Source organism: Lissotriton vulgaris, chromosome 2_1 (assembly GCF_964263255.1).
Source record: "Lissotriton vulgaris chromosome 2_1, aLisVul1.2, whole genome shotgun sequence".
NCBI classification, from domain to species: Eukaryota; Metazoa; Chordata; class Amphibia; order Caudata; family Salamandridae; genus Lissotriton; species Lissotriton vulgaris.
Window position 1 is genome coordinate 1,694,357,967 of NC_141687.1, and position 15,317 is coordinate 1,694,373,283.

Consider the following 15,317-nt stretch of genomic DNA (forward strand, 5'->3'; position numbering starts at 1 on the left):
GTCTTTTTCTCTCCTATTGTGCACCCTCTGGTTGTGCTTCTGTTGACAATTGATAACCTAATGAGCAAACCTACAACGAATTGCGCCAGCAAAACCTCAAAGCGCACTCTTATCAAAAATTCAACGGTTTTTTCAGCACTGGCCCGTTTGGAAGGTTCGCAAGAACCTCCTGTTCTTATGTCGAAGCCGGCCATGGAATCCCTTCCTCAGACCAACGGGAAGACCACAGTTAAATGACTGAAAAAAGACCCCCCTCACCATCTGCTTCTGCCCCACCTACATCTATTGATCTGTTGTTGGAAGAGATAAGGGCACTCCACCCTTTTATGAAAGAGACTAATGCTAAATTACAGGTTCTAACTGACAACTGGACTCAAATGGAAGCACGGGTCGCGTCGGTGGAACACAGTGTTTCTTCTCTTCAGGAATCTTCTGCCAAGACTACGCACATGCATTCCCAGATCTCTTCTCTTCAAAAGCAGGTTGAGGACCTTGAGAACAGAAATAAGCGGAATAATCTGCGCATCTACGGCCTTGTGGAAGGTTGTGAGGGGAGTGACCCTATTACTTTCTTCAAGTCCTTTCTTCCTAAACTCCTCCATCTTCCAGAGGACACTGTGCTCAATATACAAAGGGCTCACAGGCTTGGTCGAGCTCCTTCATCTACTTCTACCTCGGTGAAGCCCAGAGGTGTCATCATGTACTTCCTACAATATACTGACTTTTTAAAGGTCCTCTCAGCAGCTCGAGCCTCTCCTTGTCTTACATGGTCTGGATCCCCCCTGTTCTTCGCGCAGGACTATGCTAGAGCCACGGCCAACCGTCGCAAAGCCTTTCTGGACATGAGACCTGAACTTCGATCCATTGGTGCTCGTTATGGACTTTTCCATCCCTGTCTCTTTAGGGTCACGTACAACAACAAGACGACGACCTACGAGGATCCTGTACGACTTCGGAGCTTCCTGAATTCATGTCAAACAGCTACCATGAATACTTCTGGTCCCTCTTCTGCATTCCCTCCTTGACTCTTATGACTAATGTTGTCTTTCTTTTTTGCAGTCTTGTGTTGTTTGCATAGGTTTCTGCACAGGTTCCCCAGTTTTCTTATAGTTACCCGTGCATTGTGTTTCTCTTCCCTTTCTTCATGTTGTTATTGATGTTCATAATGTTCATTGTTTATTCTCCCTTTTATAAATGCTACCTATATTTGTATGACCTTCGCGTTGTTTTTCTCATTGTTATCTTGTTTTCCCCTAATGCTCTCCTCTTGTTTCCACAGATGATACATTATGTTCCATGTTTCCCCAGCCGGGCGGTTCGCAAGCCCCGACTGTCTTGTCTCCTCCAGTTGGCTCTACCCCCTCCCCCTTATACGTTTGGTTCCCTTCCTGCTTGTGTTCCCTCGCCTCCCCTACATGTAAGTATGTTTCCTTCCCTTTTAAACATGTTTACTTCCGTTTCTGTCCTTATCTTATCCTCCCTTTTAGCCTTTCTTCCTGTTCTCTTTTTTGAGGTGTCACTTTTTCTCTTTCATTTTCAACTTCTCCCTGTCCATCTATTTTCTATTTTATCATCTCTTTCGCTTTCTCTTCTTTCATTTTTCTGTACTTTTCATCTTTTTGAGGTTTGTTTCTATTGCAGTTGTTTTCCTTTTTTCTATTTTTCTTTTTCTTAAATGTCAGTACGTATTGTTTCATGGAACGTTAAAGGTCTTAACTCTCCCATTAAGAGACAACGAATCCTTTCTCACCTTGCTAAATTGAATGTGGATTTCACCTTTTTACGAGAGACTCATTTATCTGAAGCAGAATCTCTTAAAAGAGGTTGGGTGGGAGAAGTACTTTTTGCTCCTGGAGATGGTAAGCGGAATGGTGTTGCTATTCTTATTCGTAAGTCTCTTACTTACTCTATTTTAGACACTGCTTCAGACTCTGATGGTAGATGGTCATTTGTCAAGCTTTCCTTCAGGGGTGTTCCACTCTCACTTTTTAACATTTATGTCCCCACAGTTGGTCATCCGAATTTTTGGCACGAGAAGGCTACTCGCATCACTAGTCTCGTCGATGATCATTTTGTTTTAGTGGGGGACTGTAATCAGCCTCTTGACCCTTTTCTAGACCGAAACTCCAAAGCCTCCTTCATCCCAAACAAGCCCCGCAAACTTTTTACTCACGCTATTTCACAGCATAAACATATTGAGGCTTGGCGTTTATGTAACCCAACCACTTAAGAGTTTACCTTTTACTCTCCCTCCCACCATTCCCAATCGCGCATTGACTATATTTTTGTATCCCACCATCTTGCACAATCCCTTACTCATGCAGAAATTGGTCCTATTCTATTATCTGACCATGCTCCTGTCCATATTGATATTGATATTATACCAAAAGTTACTGGACCAAAGAGATGGCGTTTCAATCATTCCCTACTCTTAGATCCCAAATTTACCACCTCTTTTACTGAATTTTTTTAATGAATATTTTCTTTTCAATGATACCCCGTCTATTCCTACTCACACTATTTGGGATTCTTTTAAGGCCATAGCTAGGGATTTCATCATCCGTTTTGTTTCTGCGAAACGGAAGGTTGCTCATAAATATACTAATGACCTTCTTCGTAAAATCAAGAGTCTGGAGCACTCCTACTATACCTCTCACTCGAAGGAAAGCTTGACAGCTCTTACTGATGCCAAGTTGAAATTTAACAAGAAATCTACAGAGGATGCTTCTCTTTACTTATTGAAATCTAGTTCCAAATTTTATGGTGGGAAAAATAAAGCAGGGAAAATTCTAGCTAATTATTTAAAAATCAAACATAACAAATTAAATATTGAATCTGTATTTGCTGAGAATGATGTCCCTCAACATAAAGACACTGACATCCTTGATGAATTCTCTCGTTTCTACTCAAACCTCTATTCCTCTGAAACCCATCCTTCCCCTCAATCTCTCGCTGATTTTTTCTCTACCATTCGTCAACCAGACCATTTCCCCCTTGACCTAACCTCTTTGGAATTGGATGTCTCCCAGCAGGAATAACTCTCAGCTCTCAATTCTCTCAAAAAAGATAAAGCTCCGGGGCCTGATGGCTTTACTGTTGAGTTTTATCTTCATTTCTCCAAATTGCTAATACCCAAATGACATTCTCTTATTGACTCCTTTGTCACTCTGGGCGGCTCTTCAGGTACCTTTGCTGATGCTCATATTTGTATTATTACTAAGGAAGGCAAAGATTCTCGATATTGCAAACACTATAGACCAATTTCCCTTGTTAACCTTGATTATAAGATTTATGCCAAATCTCTTGCAGCTCGACTAGACCCCTTTTTGCCTGAATTACTCGGCCCGAGCAATCTGGCTTTGTTAAGGGCCATTTTATTACTGATAACACTAGACTTCTTTTTAATGTTTTGTCCAAGTCCCCACATTTTCCAGACTCCCTAGCGGCTATTGCCCTGGACGCAGAGAAAGCGTTTGACAGGGTAGAATGGACCTATCTTTTCTCTGCCCTCAAATGGTTTGGTTTCGGTCCTAAATTTGTGTCCTTAATTTCCTTTCTTTACTCCAATCCTAGAGCAGCGGTTTGCGCAAATGGTCTGGTTTCCTCCTTTTTTGATTTAGGTAGAGGCGTTCGACAAGGTTGCCCTCTATCCCCTTTTCTCTTCAATTTAGCTTTGGAGCCCTTCCTTTCCAAACTCAGACAAAATCCTGATATACACGGCTTTCAGACTTCACATTCTCATATTAAGCTTGCTGCTTACGCTGATGACATTTTGCTATTTATCTCCAATCCCACTGTCTCTATTCTCACTTTTCTTTCTGAAGTTCATGAGTATTCGCAGATTTCTGGGTATAAGCTGAACAATGACAAATGCGAAATTTTGCCCCTCACGAAATATACCTTTAAGCCTGATTTTGCTGACTCCAATTTCACTTGGAACTGTTCTCATATTAAATATTTAGGTTTACATGTCACTCCCTCCATCACAGATACGTTCTCACTTTGTCTCAGCATATGTATCCAGAAATTGACTGATCTCACCAAATGGCACCCACTTTATCTTTCTTGGTGGGGACGCCTTGACACTATTAAAATGATGTTATCTCCCATTGTTTTGTACACCATCTCTAATATTCCTGTCTCCATTCCCATGAAGTTCTTTAGGAAGATTAATGCTATTCTTTCCTCTTTTCTCTGGTAAGGCAAAAAACCCTGTATGTGTCTTCTTAGAATGACTCGTCCTAAATCTGAAGGAGGTGTAAATTTTCCTGACTTTCCGACTTACCACAAGGCTTTTCTTTTACGCCAGGTATCCTTCTGGCTACGAGACCCTGATGATCCTTGTCCTTTGTGGGTTACTGTAGAATGTCTCTCTCTTTCTCCTTTTACTTTTGCTGAGTTTCTATCTTTTTCTCGTAAACCACAGTTACCCTCCATCCCCATACATAAATTTACAGTCAAGCTGCTCTTAGCCTCTTCCCTGACCTCCCCTTCCTCTGTTGCTGATTTTCTATCCTCTACCATCTGGCACAATAACAATATCCTCATTAACAACAAACCTTTTTATTGGAAATCTTGGAGGCAAAAGAGTTTAATTTGGGTCTCTCAACTTTTCTCTCATTCCACCTTTTTTATCTTTTTCCATTTTGCGCCACTCTTTTGGTTTACCTGCTTCCTTTGCTCGTGACTATCTTATACTTAAGGAAGCGGTAATGTCTACCTACATCCAAATTCTGCACTCTAACACTCTCTCTTCGTCTCCTAATCCTGCCTCACACCTTCACTCTTTTTTGGCTGTTCATTCCAAGGCTTCTCTTATCTACGCATTTCTTCGCTCCACGCCCTTGCCCCGTTCAACGTCTAAGGTAGAGGAGCAATGGGAATGTGACTTTGCTACTTCTTGGCCTACTTCACTATGGGATAAGATATGGGTCAAAATTCGCAAATCCTCCAGATCTGCCACTTTAACTCAGACTCTCTTTTTCATTTATAATAGACTCCTTTTTACACCACATTTGCTTCATAAAAGGTTTTCCTCTGTTCCTGACCTCTGTTGGTCTTGCTCTACACCTACTGCTTCTTTATTTCACATGCTTTTCTCCTGCACAATTGTTCATGACTTTTGGAAGCGAATTTGGACCCAAATTAATGACATTTTCCACACCCACATCCCTTTTACTTTTCTCCACATTTTTCTAGGTAGTCTTTCCCCTTGTTGGGACCATGTTACTTTTGATATACGAATTATTGATTTATTGATAGCGGTTGCATTCCAACAAATTACTGCTAACTGGAAGGATTTTACGAATATATCGATTAAAGCATGGTGGTATAATGTTTGTCATAATCATAGGTTGGATACTGCCTTTGTTTTTCCTCCTCATATGGCAATAAAACGCACTAATTTATCTTGATGCCTCTGCTAAAAAAATCATCTCATCTATCACCGGTTCAGCAAGAAGTCCCCAAACCTCTTTGATTGACCTTATAGTTCTAAATATTTTCTTGTATAACAGATTTTACTACTGTTTTGGATAACATCACTTATTTCCATAACCAGTGTACTTTTTTTTTCTTTTTCTGATATTTTTGCAATGTTTTTCTGGCTTATTTTGCTTCTTTTCTGTACCATTTATGTTTATTGTATTGACACCTCTTTTTGCTCAATAAACTTTATTTGAACTGAAAAAAAGGGCATTGTCTTACAGAAGGCTTTGAGGTTTATCATTTGGCCACCTCTTACTCGTGAACATGAGGCTTTTAGGCAAATTACGTGAAAACTTCACAAGAGTAATTTTAACAACATCAATAATAACAAAACAATGTGTCTGGTTCACAAAGGTAAAACATTTTATGAGTAATTCACACTTTTGAGTAGATTTCTACTTTTGGCTATTCATAAAATCTTAATGTTAGTTATTACTAAGTAGTGCATCCAGCTACATACATGGCCAACCAATGCTACTGCAACACCCTCCAATAGAATAAGATATAAACCCCCAATGAAACGACAGGTAAATTATACATTACATTCTTTAAAGTAGCTAATAGTATATATATAACAATGATTTTTGTTGAAAAATGTATTTAAAAAACAATATATTTATTATCTAATTATACATTTAAAATATTTATTTAGAATGTTAAACTGAACTTAGCAATCATTTGTATTAGCTCCTTAACACATTTTCTAGTACAATTGCTTACTATAGGAGGTGTTGAACCTCTACTCTGCACCATGTGACTTAGCTGAACTACTAAAAAAAACCTAAAGTAAAACACCTCCCACTACTTCTTCATGCGCCTCCTACCTGATATGGAAATAAAGAATGCCGGGACGCACCTCACTTCTGTTTTCTCTATCAGCTTTACAAAGACATCACAAGACCTATGGAGCCTGTAGAACCTTTTACGGTAAGCTCTGGGGTGAGAAAACTCTTTGTAAGTAAGGGTTCCAGGCACTCTACTTGAGTTCTGGGTACGTAGGGTGCAGTGCAAGTCACTGTGTCAAGATGTCTAGGATTATTTTTTTTCTGTGAAGTTAATTATGCTCCTTTTTGTGACTTACAGTTAGAAGCCATTCTTTTTACTTTTATTCATGTCTTGCCATGGCCAGTCCTATCTGGTTTGTGTAACTTCAGGAGCAATCTTTCATTTTTTGCAATCTGGTGTCTCTGCCTGTTGGAGTTGGATGCACGGGATATATTCCTGCAGAGTCTTGTGCCAGAAAAGACTTTGTTGTCGGATGGTGCATCCTTTCTCTCTAGTGCCAATCATCCCTTATTATTGTTAGTGCATCCATACATGCCAAATAGATCCGATTCAGGCAGGAGACTCATGACTTTTGAAGCAAAAAATGGCTTTCTTTTGGCTGTCTCCCTCCTAACATTGCCTCTGCTTTGATAGAAGTCAATAAGGAAAATACATTATTTTTTTTAATCTACTCTTTACCTCTTCTAAATTTGGGTGAAAGGAGGCGTGTGGTTTGTGCTGTCCTCCTTTCTGTCTAGCACATCTCATGCCAAACATGCCTGTATTGTAAGTGCATCTTTCGAGCCAATGGGGAGAGACACATGGGCTTTGCTTCCTTTTTTTTCAATTTCCTTCTCCTGTCAGCAGCCCTGCTAAGTAACATACATTAGTGATTAGCACTATTTCAGTGCTAGTGTCCGCATCACCACACTGATATGCTCAGTCACACATTAATAGTAGCTCCTTGTGATGTGGTCACTGCTATGTTCTGTAACCCGGAAGGGGTAGCGGTGGACCACCTGATGTATATATAGCCTGCGGTGAGTTAATTGGTTTATTGGGGGCGGGGTTTTCACTAATTAAAAGGATCCTGGTGTGGACAGGAAGTTGAACAGTCCTACCTGACTATGTGTGTTTCTTTCACTACGACATAACATTTCTGGCGACGAAGGTGGGATCCAGGCTGTCGTTCCATCTGGTGATTGTTTCCTGGTTTTCGACGTTCATGGTGCCAGGGACGTAGGAGACACTAAAATTCGGGGGGGGGGGGGCAGGGACAACCTTGTGGACTTTCCAGTGACCCTATACAAATATCCGCCCGTTAAACAAATACAATTGCGTACTTTTGAAGTGAAATATTAAGAAAAGCAGGCATGTTGTAACAATTTTCATTTATGCTTTATTGTTATTTACATTCATATAGTAATCAGACCAAATGTTAAAAAAACATGTATATGAATCATCTTGATGCACCAAGCAAACATAGGTCACTGACTTTGGGTGGGGGCGTCATGTTTGCAAGTGCATTATGATTTGAAAAGTACCTGCTGCTGCATTCCTGGTCTCCAGCAATTTTCAGGCAACAATAAAAATGTGAAGATAACTTTGGTGATTAATGTTCTTTATTGAGAGAGATCGAAGGTTTGTCTAGTGGAAGTTTTGACTCTTGGTAAGGTACACACAGTGGGTTAATATGCATGCTGCAAAGAATGTGTACCACGCAAATCACAAAACGCATATCATGTAAATTGGTCAGAGAGTTACTGCCTTTGTCTGAGAGATTCTGTTGGTATTTGCAGTTTATAAGTTAAAATCCTAACATTGAACAGTGAGCTATTAACCGTCATCAAAGAGCTGCATGAAAACTTCAAGTTATAGATTGGAACATTATGATTTTTCCCCAATATTTCCTTATCCTAATGTTGGAAAATGGGTTCATTAGGATAGAAATCAATTCTGATTATTAAAGACAAGCCCCCAACCCTGGCGTTATGTTTTAAATTCTGAGTGTGTGCTTCTTTAGTGTTGCAAAGCCATCCTGTGCCCCGGGCACTCCCCAACGTTTTGCTGACTGGTACTGGTGGTACCTGACTCTGACTGACCCTGTCCTCTGCCTGAAAAGGCACAGGGCCAGTACTATTCTGAAAGAGACACTTAAAGATACTGTGAAAACACCTACATACACTAGGGTGCACTGTGGGTTAGGGTACCCCTATGATTGGCATGACCTCTCCTATAAGGCCCTAGTTCATAATAGGGCAGGGAGATTAGAATTACCTTTAAGTCCCTAGACTATATTAGGGCATGGCAGTTTAGAGGCCAGCAGCCCTTTCTGCGTTTGCATGTGTGCACTGCTGAAGCGTGAGGTCAACTTAAAAGTCGCCCTGTGTTGTAGGACTGCTTTTAAAATGCAAATTGTGCCCAAACTCGACTTATGGGGCAAAATTAAGTTACGTGGAAAAAAAAATTCCACTTAACTATGGCTGTATCATATTTGCCACATAATACATCATCTGCTGCATAATCTAACAATTTGACCCAAAACAATTTTGTAGCTCAAACGGTTCAAAAATTACTTAAAGAAATGTGACTTATGTTGCTGTGAAGTGTAGGGCCCTTTGCAAAGGTTGATTGGTCACCTTTCCCTGTGCTGCATTTGTATGTTACACAGGTACTAATGAGGCAAAAGCTTTGCAGAGGCTGTTAGTATGTATAATGTTAGTTTGTATAAATATGTTAAAATAATAAAGTATCTTAAAATGCACTGTATTACGCTGCAGCCTTTTTATTGTTGCATCCTTTAGTCAACACTGCAACATAATGTTGGCCTCCATTGCTGCATAACTCCAATGGCCCGAAAGAAGGCTGCACATGTTAAAAGTGTTTGTGCATGAAGCAGAGACCATGAAGTTTGCAAACTTAGGGGCTGATTACGAAGGCAGGCGGACTTCAGTCCGTCTGCCATCGAATCGGGCAATGGGACCGCTGGCCTTCAAGGTGGCAGCCCGACGATAGGCATTACAATGCAACCTCCACTATGGCGTTCGCAGTGCCTATCTTTTACATTGCAGCAGGTGCTGCTGGCTGCATCATCTGCCGCAATGTAAAAACTGACATGTCAATCAATCAATCATAGCATTTGTAAAGTGCACTACATACCTGTGAGGGTCTCAAGGCACGGGGGGTGACTGCTACTGTTCGAAGAGCCAGGTCTTGAGGAGTCTTTTGAAGGTTAGAAGATCTTCGGTTTGTCGTAGGCCGATGGGGAGGGTGTTCCATGTCTTGGTGGCGAGGTGAGAGAATGATCTGCCACCGGTGGTCACTCTTCGGGTGTGGGGGACAATGGCGAGGGCATGGTCTGCGGAGCAGAGCTGGCGGGCGGGGGTGTAGAAGCCGAGTCTGTTGAGGTACGCCGGTCCGGTGGGGTGGAGTGCCTTGTGTGCATGGGTGAGGAGCTTGAAGGTTATCCTCTTGTTGATGGAGAGCGAGAGCAGGTCTTTCAGGTGGGGTGTGATGTGGCTGCGGCGGGGTATGTTGAGGATCAGTCGTGCGGAGGCATTCTGGATGCGTTGCAGTTGTGACAGGAGTTTGGCCGGGGCTCCTGCATAGAGTGCGTTGCCATAGCCCAGTCTACTGCTGACTAGGGCTTGGGTGACCGTCCTTTATTTATTTATTTATTATTTATTTTATTTATTTAATTTGTATAGCGCGTTATAACCACCGGGGTCTCTAAGCGCTGTTTGTCCAGATTACGTAGTGGGGTTTGGCATTTTACTTGATCTTAACAGTGCACCTAGAGGCTGCTCCATGCTTGCTTGAACAAAACAGTTTTTAACTTTTTTCTGAAGGCTAACAAATTGCATTCCTTCCTTAGTTCTGGGGCCAGTTTGTTCCACAAAGCTGGGAGTGTATTGGAGAAAGCACGTCCCCCCACCGTGGCCAATTCTTCTAGTTTCGGTGGGGATTCACTTGAAGATCCTGCGAAGCATGCAGAGGGTGTTGAAGCAGGTGGAAGAGACGGCGTTGACCTGCTTTGTCATGGAGAGTGTGGGGTCGAGGGTAATCTCTAGGTTTTGTGCGTGGTTGGTGGGTGCTCCTAGTGCCGTTGGCCACTAGGAGTCGTCCCAGGCAGATGGGGTTGAGCCGAAGATGAGAATCTCTGTCTTGTCCGAGTTCAGCTTCAGTCGGCTGTCCCTCATCCAATCGGCGACAGCCTTCATTCCTTCGTGGAGGTTGGTTTTGGCAGTGTGGGGGTCCTTGGTGAGCAACAGAATCAGCTGGGTGTCGTTGGCGTAGGAGATGATGTTTAGGTCGTGCTGTCAGGCGATGTGGGCGAGTGGTGCCATGTAGATGTTGAACAGCGTTGGGCTGAGGGATGAGCCTTGGGGTACGCCGCAGATTATCTTGGTGGTTTTGGAGCGGAAGGGGGGAGCCGGACGCTCTATCAGGTCCCATGTCTGGGGGCTGAGGGGAAAGGGGCCTGCTATGGGCCTCCAATGTCCCTTTCCACCAACTTTTCCATGGTGGGTGAACTGCCATGGATAGGCTGGCGGGTAAGGGGTATCGTAAGCTCTACTGTGGTGCCTGGTAGGCACCACCAGCATTGTAGGAACCAAGAGCCCCTCCACCGCGCTGTGGGGCTCAAGTAGCTAGTAGGGTGCGTGGCGGTTGGTCTTTCCGACCGCCAGGAAAGCGCCCTCCATTGTGATATGGTTGGCGTTGATGCAGTCACCGATGGCAGTGGGACCGCCATTGATGGGGTGACGTGGTGGTTCCACCTTCATTATAATAATCACCCCCTAAGTTTGGTGTGCATGCAAATCCTACATTGCGAACCCTTGGTAAGTTGCACCACTACTTCTGAAAAAGGCCAATGGAGGTACCAATGGGTGCGGTGGACTAGCCTCAAGGATCTTGTGACTTCAGTGACAGTCCCTGTCGATCTAGGGTGTGCTTCTTTGTATGCCTGCTCCCAAGACTGGAGGTGAACTGCAGTATGGATTGTGGTGGACAGGCCTTCCAGGTTAACTCACACTTGCCACCGTTGGGGTCCACCTGCAGGTGCTAAGACACCGGGGCTTCTAAGGTCTTTTGGGCCTTCTAAGGTGTAGCATCGGAATGAGCTCTGTCAGGAATGCGGTCTGGTGGAAAGGTCATGAAGGCTGAAAAAGGTGCTCCAGTTCCGAATTCAGCAGCTCTGGCCAGAGTGCCACATCCTCTCCCACACTGAACACCATAGTGCCCCACTGAGAGAAACTTGCATTGCCTTCAGCTACAACTCAATTAAGATGCAACTAAATTCAAATTATGCACTAGACAACAGTAAAATGCTGCCTGAAAAAAAATGAATAATACCCTGAAAAAAGCAAACACTCATAAGGAATGCAAGAATAAGCAAATCATGTGAAATGTATTCAGGAACAACATGGTTACCGTAACAGTTTTAAACTCATTATTCAGAAATCAGTAAGTGATTTTGCTTGAAAAATTCAGGACATGGCTACAGGACCAGGAAGGGACCCGTTTCGCTTATATCCTTTCAAAATGTAAGCAGTTTGGTTAAAAAAATTCACATCCCGAACACAGAGCTGCAGTACACATTTTATAAGCTAAAATAATTACAACAGTTGAAAACGATCATATTAAACATTTTCACTCCACTGATCAACCAGGTATTGCAGTCCCTTTAGAAATTGTGCACTTCCCGTGGGAAAACAATGTTGTTCAAAGAAAGAAGAAAAAAAGAAAGTAGCGCTTTCACTGGCAAACTCTGTAAAGTGGTTCTAATGTGTGTGGGTGTAAATAACAATCTAGCCTGTCTGCTGATTACTCTGTATTGCTTAATTTAGGTATTTCATTTTTTTTCTCTCTGTCCCAAGGTTTTTCTTTGGAATTATAAAACGGTCAGTAAATGAGGAAATATCCAGCCAGTGTCCGCCTATTTTGGATCCATTTCACAGAGAAACAAATGAAGAAAAGGAGATGCAAGAGAGAGTAATAAGAGCTCTTGAAATCAGAACTTAAGGAGGAGCGGAACAGAGACAGAAATGTGTATGAAGGAAAAGAGACAGTTTTTTTCCCCTTCTCTGCTCTTCCCAGGACTCCGACCCTTCCTGCAGCATAACAAAGGGCAGAGGGCGGGTGGCCTCTTTGACTCCAGGCAGGTCAAGTGCAGGGCCATTAGGTAGCGCTTTCGCGTGCTAATGGCCCTGCTGAATAACAGAAGGGAGAGGGGAAATTCTTTTGTCCCCTCGTCCCCCAAACCCTTGTCCCCCGTGTCCCCGCACTCCAAAATCTGGGGGGGACATATCCCCCGCGTCCCCCACACTTCCTACACCCATGCGTGGTGCCTCTGGTGGTGTTCTTGTGCCTGCGGTGCCCTTTTCTGCAGTGCCCCCGGTGCCCCTGGAGGTTTTGTGGGGTATTCGGGATTCTCTCCCGAGTGATGCTGTCTTCACCCGCTCCAGCGCTCCGGCGGTCTTAGGGGCGTGACCAGCGCTGCTGGCGTGGTGCTGCGTGCTGCTGTGGACCGGATGGTTTGCGGCGGTGGCGGGCGTGTTTTGTGCTGCCTGGTGACTCCAGAAACACGTATACAATCCATTGCTTTTGTTCTGCTGCTTGCTGCCTTTTGGATTTGCTGTCAGTGGGAGCGATAGACAGCTGTGTTCTACCAGGGCTCCCTGATCATATTGTTTTCATATCTGGACTACATGAAAGTTAATTTTAACACTTGTGAGGGCATCTAAGGGACCTTTCATTTGGCAATTTATCTTCTTCGTGTCTTTTGTTTTTTAAGGCAAGTTTTGATTTCTTGCGGTTTTTCCGTCAAAAGCGAAATTTTGTATTCTTGCGTTTAGTCTCCTGATTTACTGAACACGCTCTGATGCCTGACAGCTCGTGGGACTTCCTGCCAGTGTGGTATATCCTGACCTGCCTTCCAGTGGGTCGTTATGTCGACCATTCCTCCAGTGGAACAATTTTTATTAGATGGTCCTCCGTCTGCCCAGGCCACCCGGTGGAAAAAGTGGGTGGACCGTTTGGAGAATTATTTTGAGGCTAATGATTTGGTGGAGGAGCGAAGACGCCCAATGTTGCTGCATTTGGGAGAGGCTGATATTCACCGTCTGGGACGGTCTGTGGTGGAAAGCACACCTCATACTTATATTACTTTGAAGCAAGCTCTTACTGCTCATTTTGAGCAACTGGCAAATCCAGATTATGAGAATTTTTTGTTGCGTCAAGCCCGGCAGTTGCCTGATGAGTCTGTAGACATTTTTTATGCCCGGTTGCGCAATTTAGCTGGCACCTGTACTTTGCCAGATGCTGCGGATGAAATCAGGGTGCAGTTTATTCAGGGCTGTTATTCCAGCAAGAAACGTGAAGCAATCCTGCAGGTGCCAGGCATGTCCATGGCTGATATGTTGACCCATGGCAGATCCAAGGAACTTCGAACTTTCAAAGGTCAGAGCAGCTCATATGGATGTGGCCCTTCAACATGCAATTAAAGTAGAGCCTGTAAATACTGTTTCAGCCCGGATCCCTGATAGACAAAGACTGTTGAATCAGGGAAAGGTGGCTGGTGTTATGGCTGTGGTGGCCCTTTTCCTCATATGGGGACGTGTCCTGCGGTTGGGAAGCGGTGCTCTAATTGCAATAAGTTGAACCATTTTTCGAAGATGTGCCGTTCTGCTCCTGTATGTGGTTCCGTACCCATGTCCTCTGCACAGATGTATGCGGCTGCTCCATTGTTGGCAGAGGGAGACATGGATGATGATGAAGGGACTGTACATGTACTCCATGCTTTGCAGCCCGGAGGTTCGGTGCGGAAATGTTGCGTGCTGGTGGATGATCACCCGGTGCCTGCTTTGATCGATACGGGTGCTTCAATAAATGTGATGGCCGAATCAATGTTGATGATGCAGCCAACTGTTCCGATTTTGAGTACAACTGCTACAAAGGTTTTTACTTATGGAGCCTGTGACCCCCTTCCCTTGGCTGGTGTTTTTACTGCGGAAGTGTCACATAATTCTCATATTGTCACAACACGGATATACGTCACCAAGAGTGGTCAAGGAATGTTGTTGAGTTGCCAGACAGCTGAGGGTTTACAGTTGGTGGCCTACGCTTTGGCCGTGCATCAATGGACTGTAGATGAATTGTTGGTCCAGTTTTCTCCGTTCTTTGATGGCATTGGCTGTTAGACCTGATGATCAAGCTGCACATTGATGACTCTGTCCAACCAGTGGCGTCACGTCACAGGAGGGTGGCTTTCCATCTTCGGCCGAAGGTGGAAGCGGATCTGGCTAAGCTGAAAAAGGCAGATATCATTGAAAGGGTGGATGGTATGACTCCCTGGGTATCACCTATTGTGGTACCTCGTAAACCCAAACAACCTGGGGAGGTTCGCATTTGCGTGGACATGCGTTTGCCTAATCTTGCACCTCACCCCTACTGTGGATGATATTGTGGTGGAAGTGAGTGGGTCACGGTGGTTTTTCAAGATGGACCTTTGTGCTGGTTACCACCAGTTGATGCTTGACCCTGCTTCCCGTGCAATAACCACGTTTTCTACACATGTGGGTTTATGGAGGTATAAACGTTTGAGTTTTGGCATTTCCAGTGCTGCGGAAGTCTTTCAGAATACGATCCGTGAGGTTCTTTCTGGACTGGATGGTGTGATTAATGTCAGTGATGACATTCTGGTGCATGCCCCTACATTGGATGGGCATTTTAGTTGTCTTAAGAATGTGTTTCAGAGGCTACAGGATCATGGACTTACATTACATAAAGAGAATTGTGAATTTCTGAAAAATAACATTTTGTTTTTTGGATATCACTTTTCACAGGATGGTGTGTCCCTTGACCCTCTTAATGTGTGTGATATTCTGAATGCTCCGGCTCCTGTTAATGTGTCTGGTGTTTGGAGTTTCATGGGAATGGTCAATTATTGTGGCCATTTTATCCGCAATTTGACTGATTTGACGCCTCCTTTGCGGGAACTCCTTAAATCTAATGTTGCCTGGAACTGGGGACAGGAGAAGGAAAGTGCTTTTCAAGCTACCAAG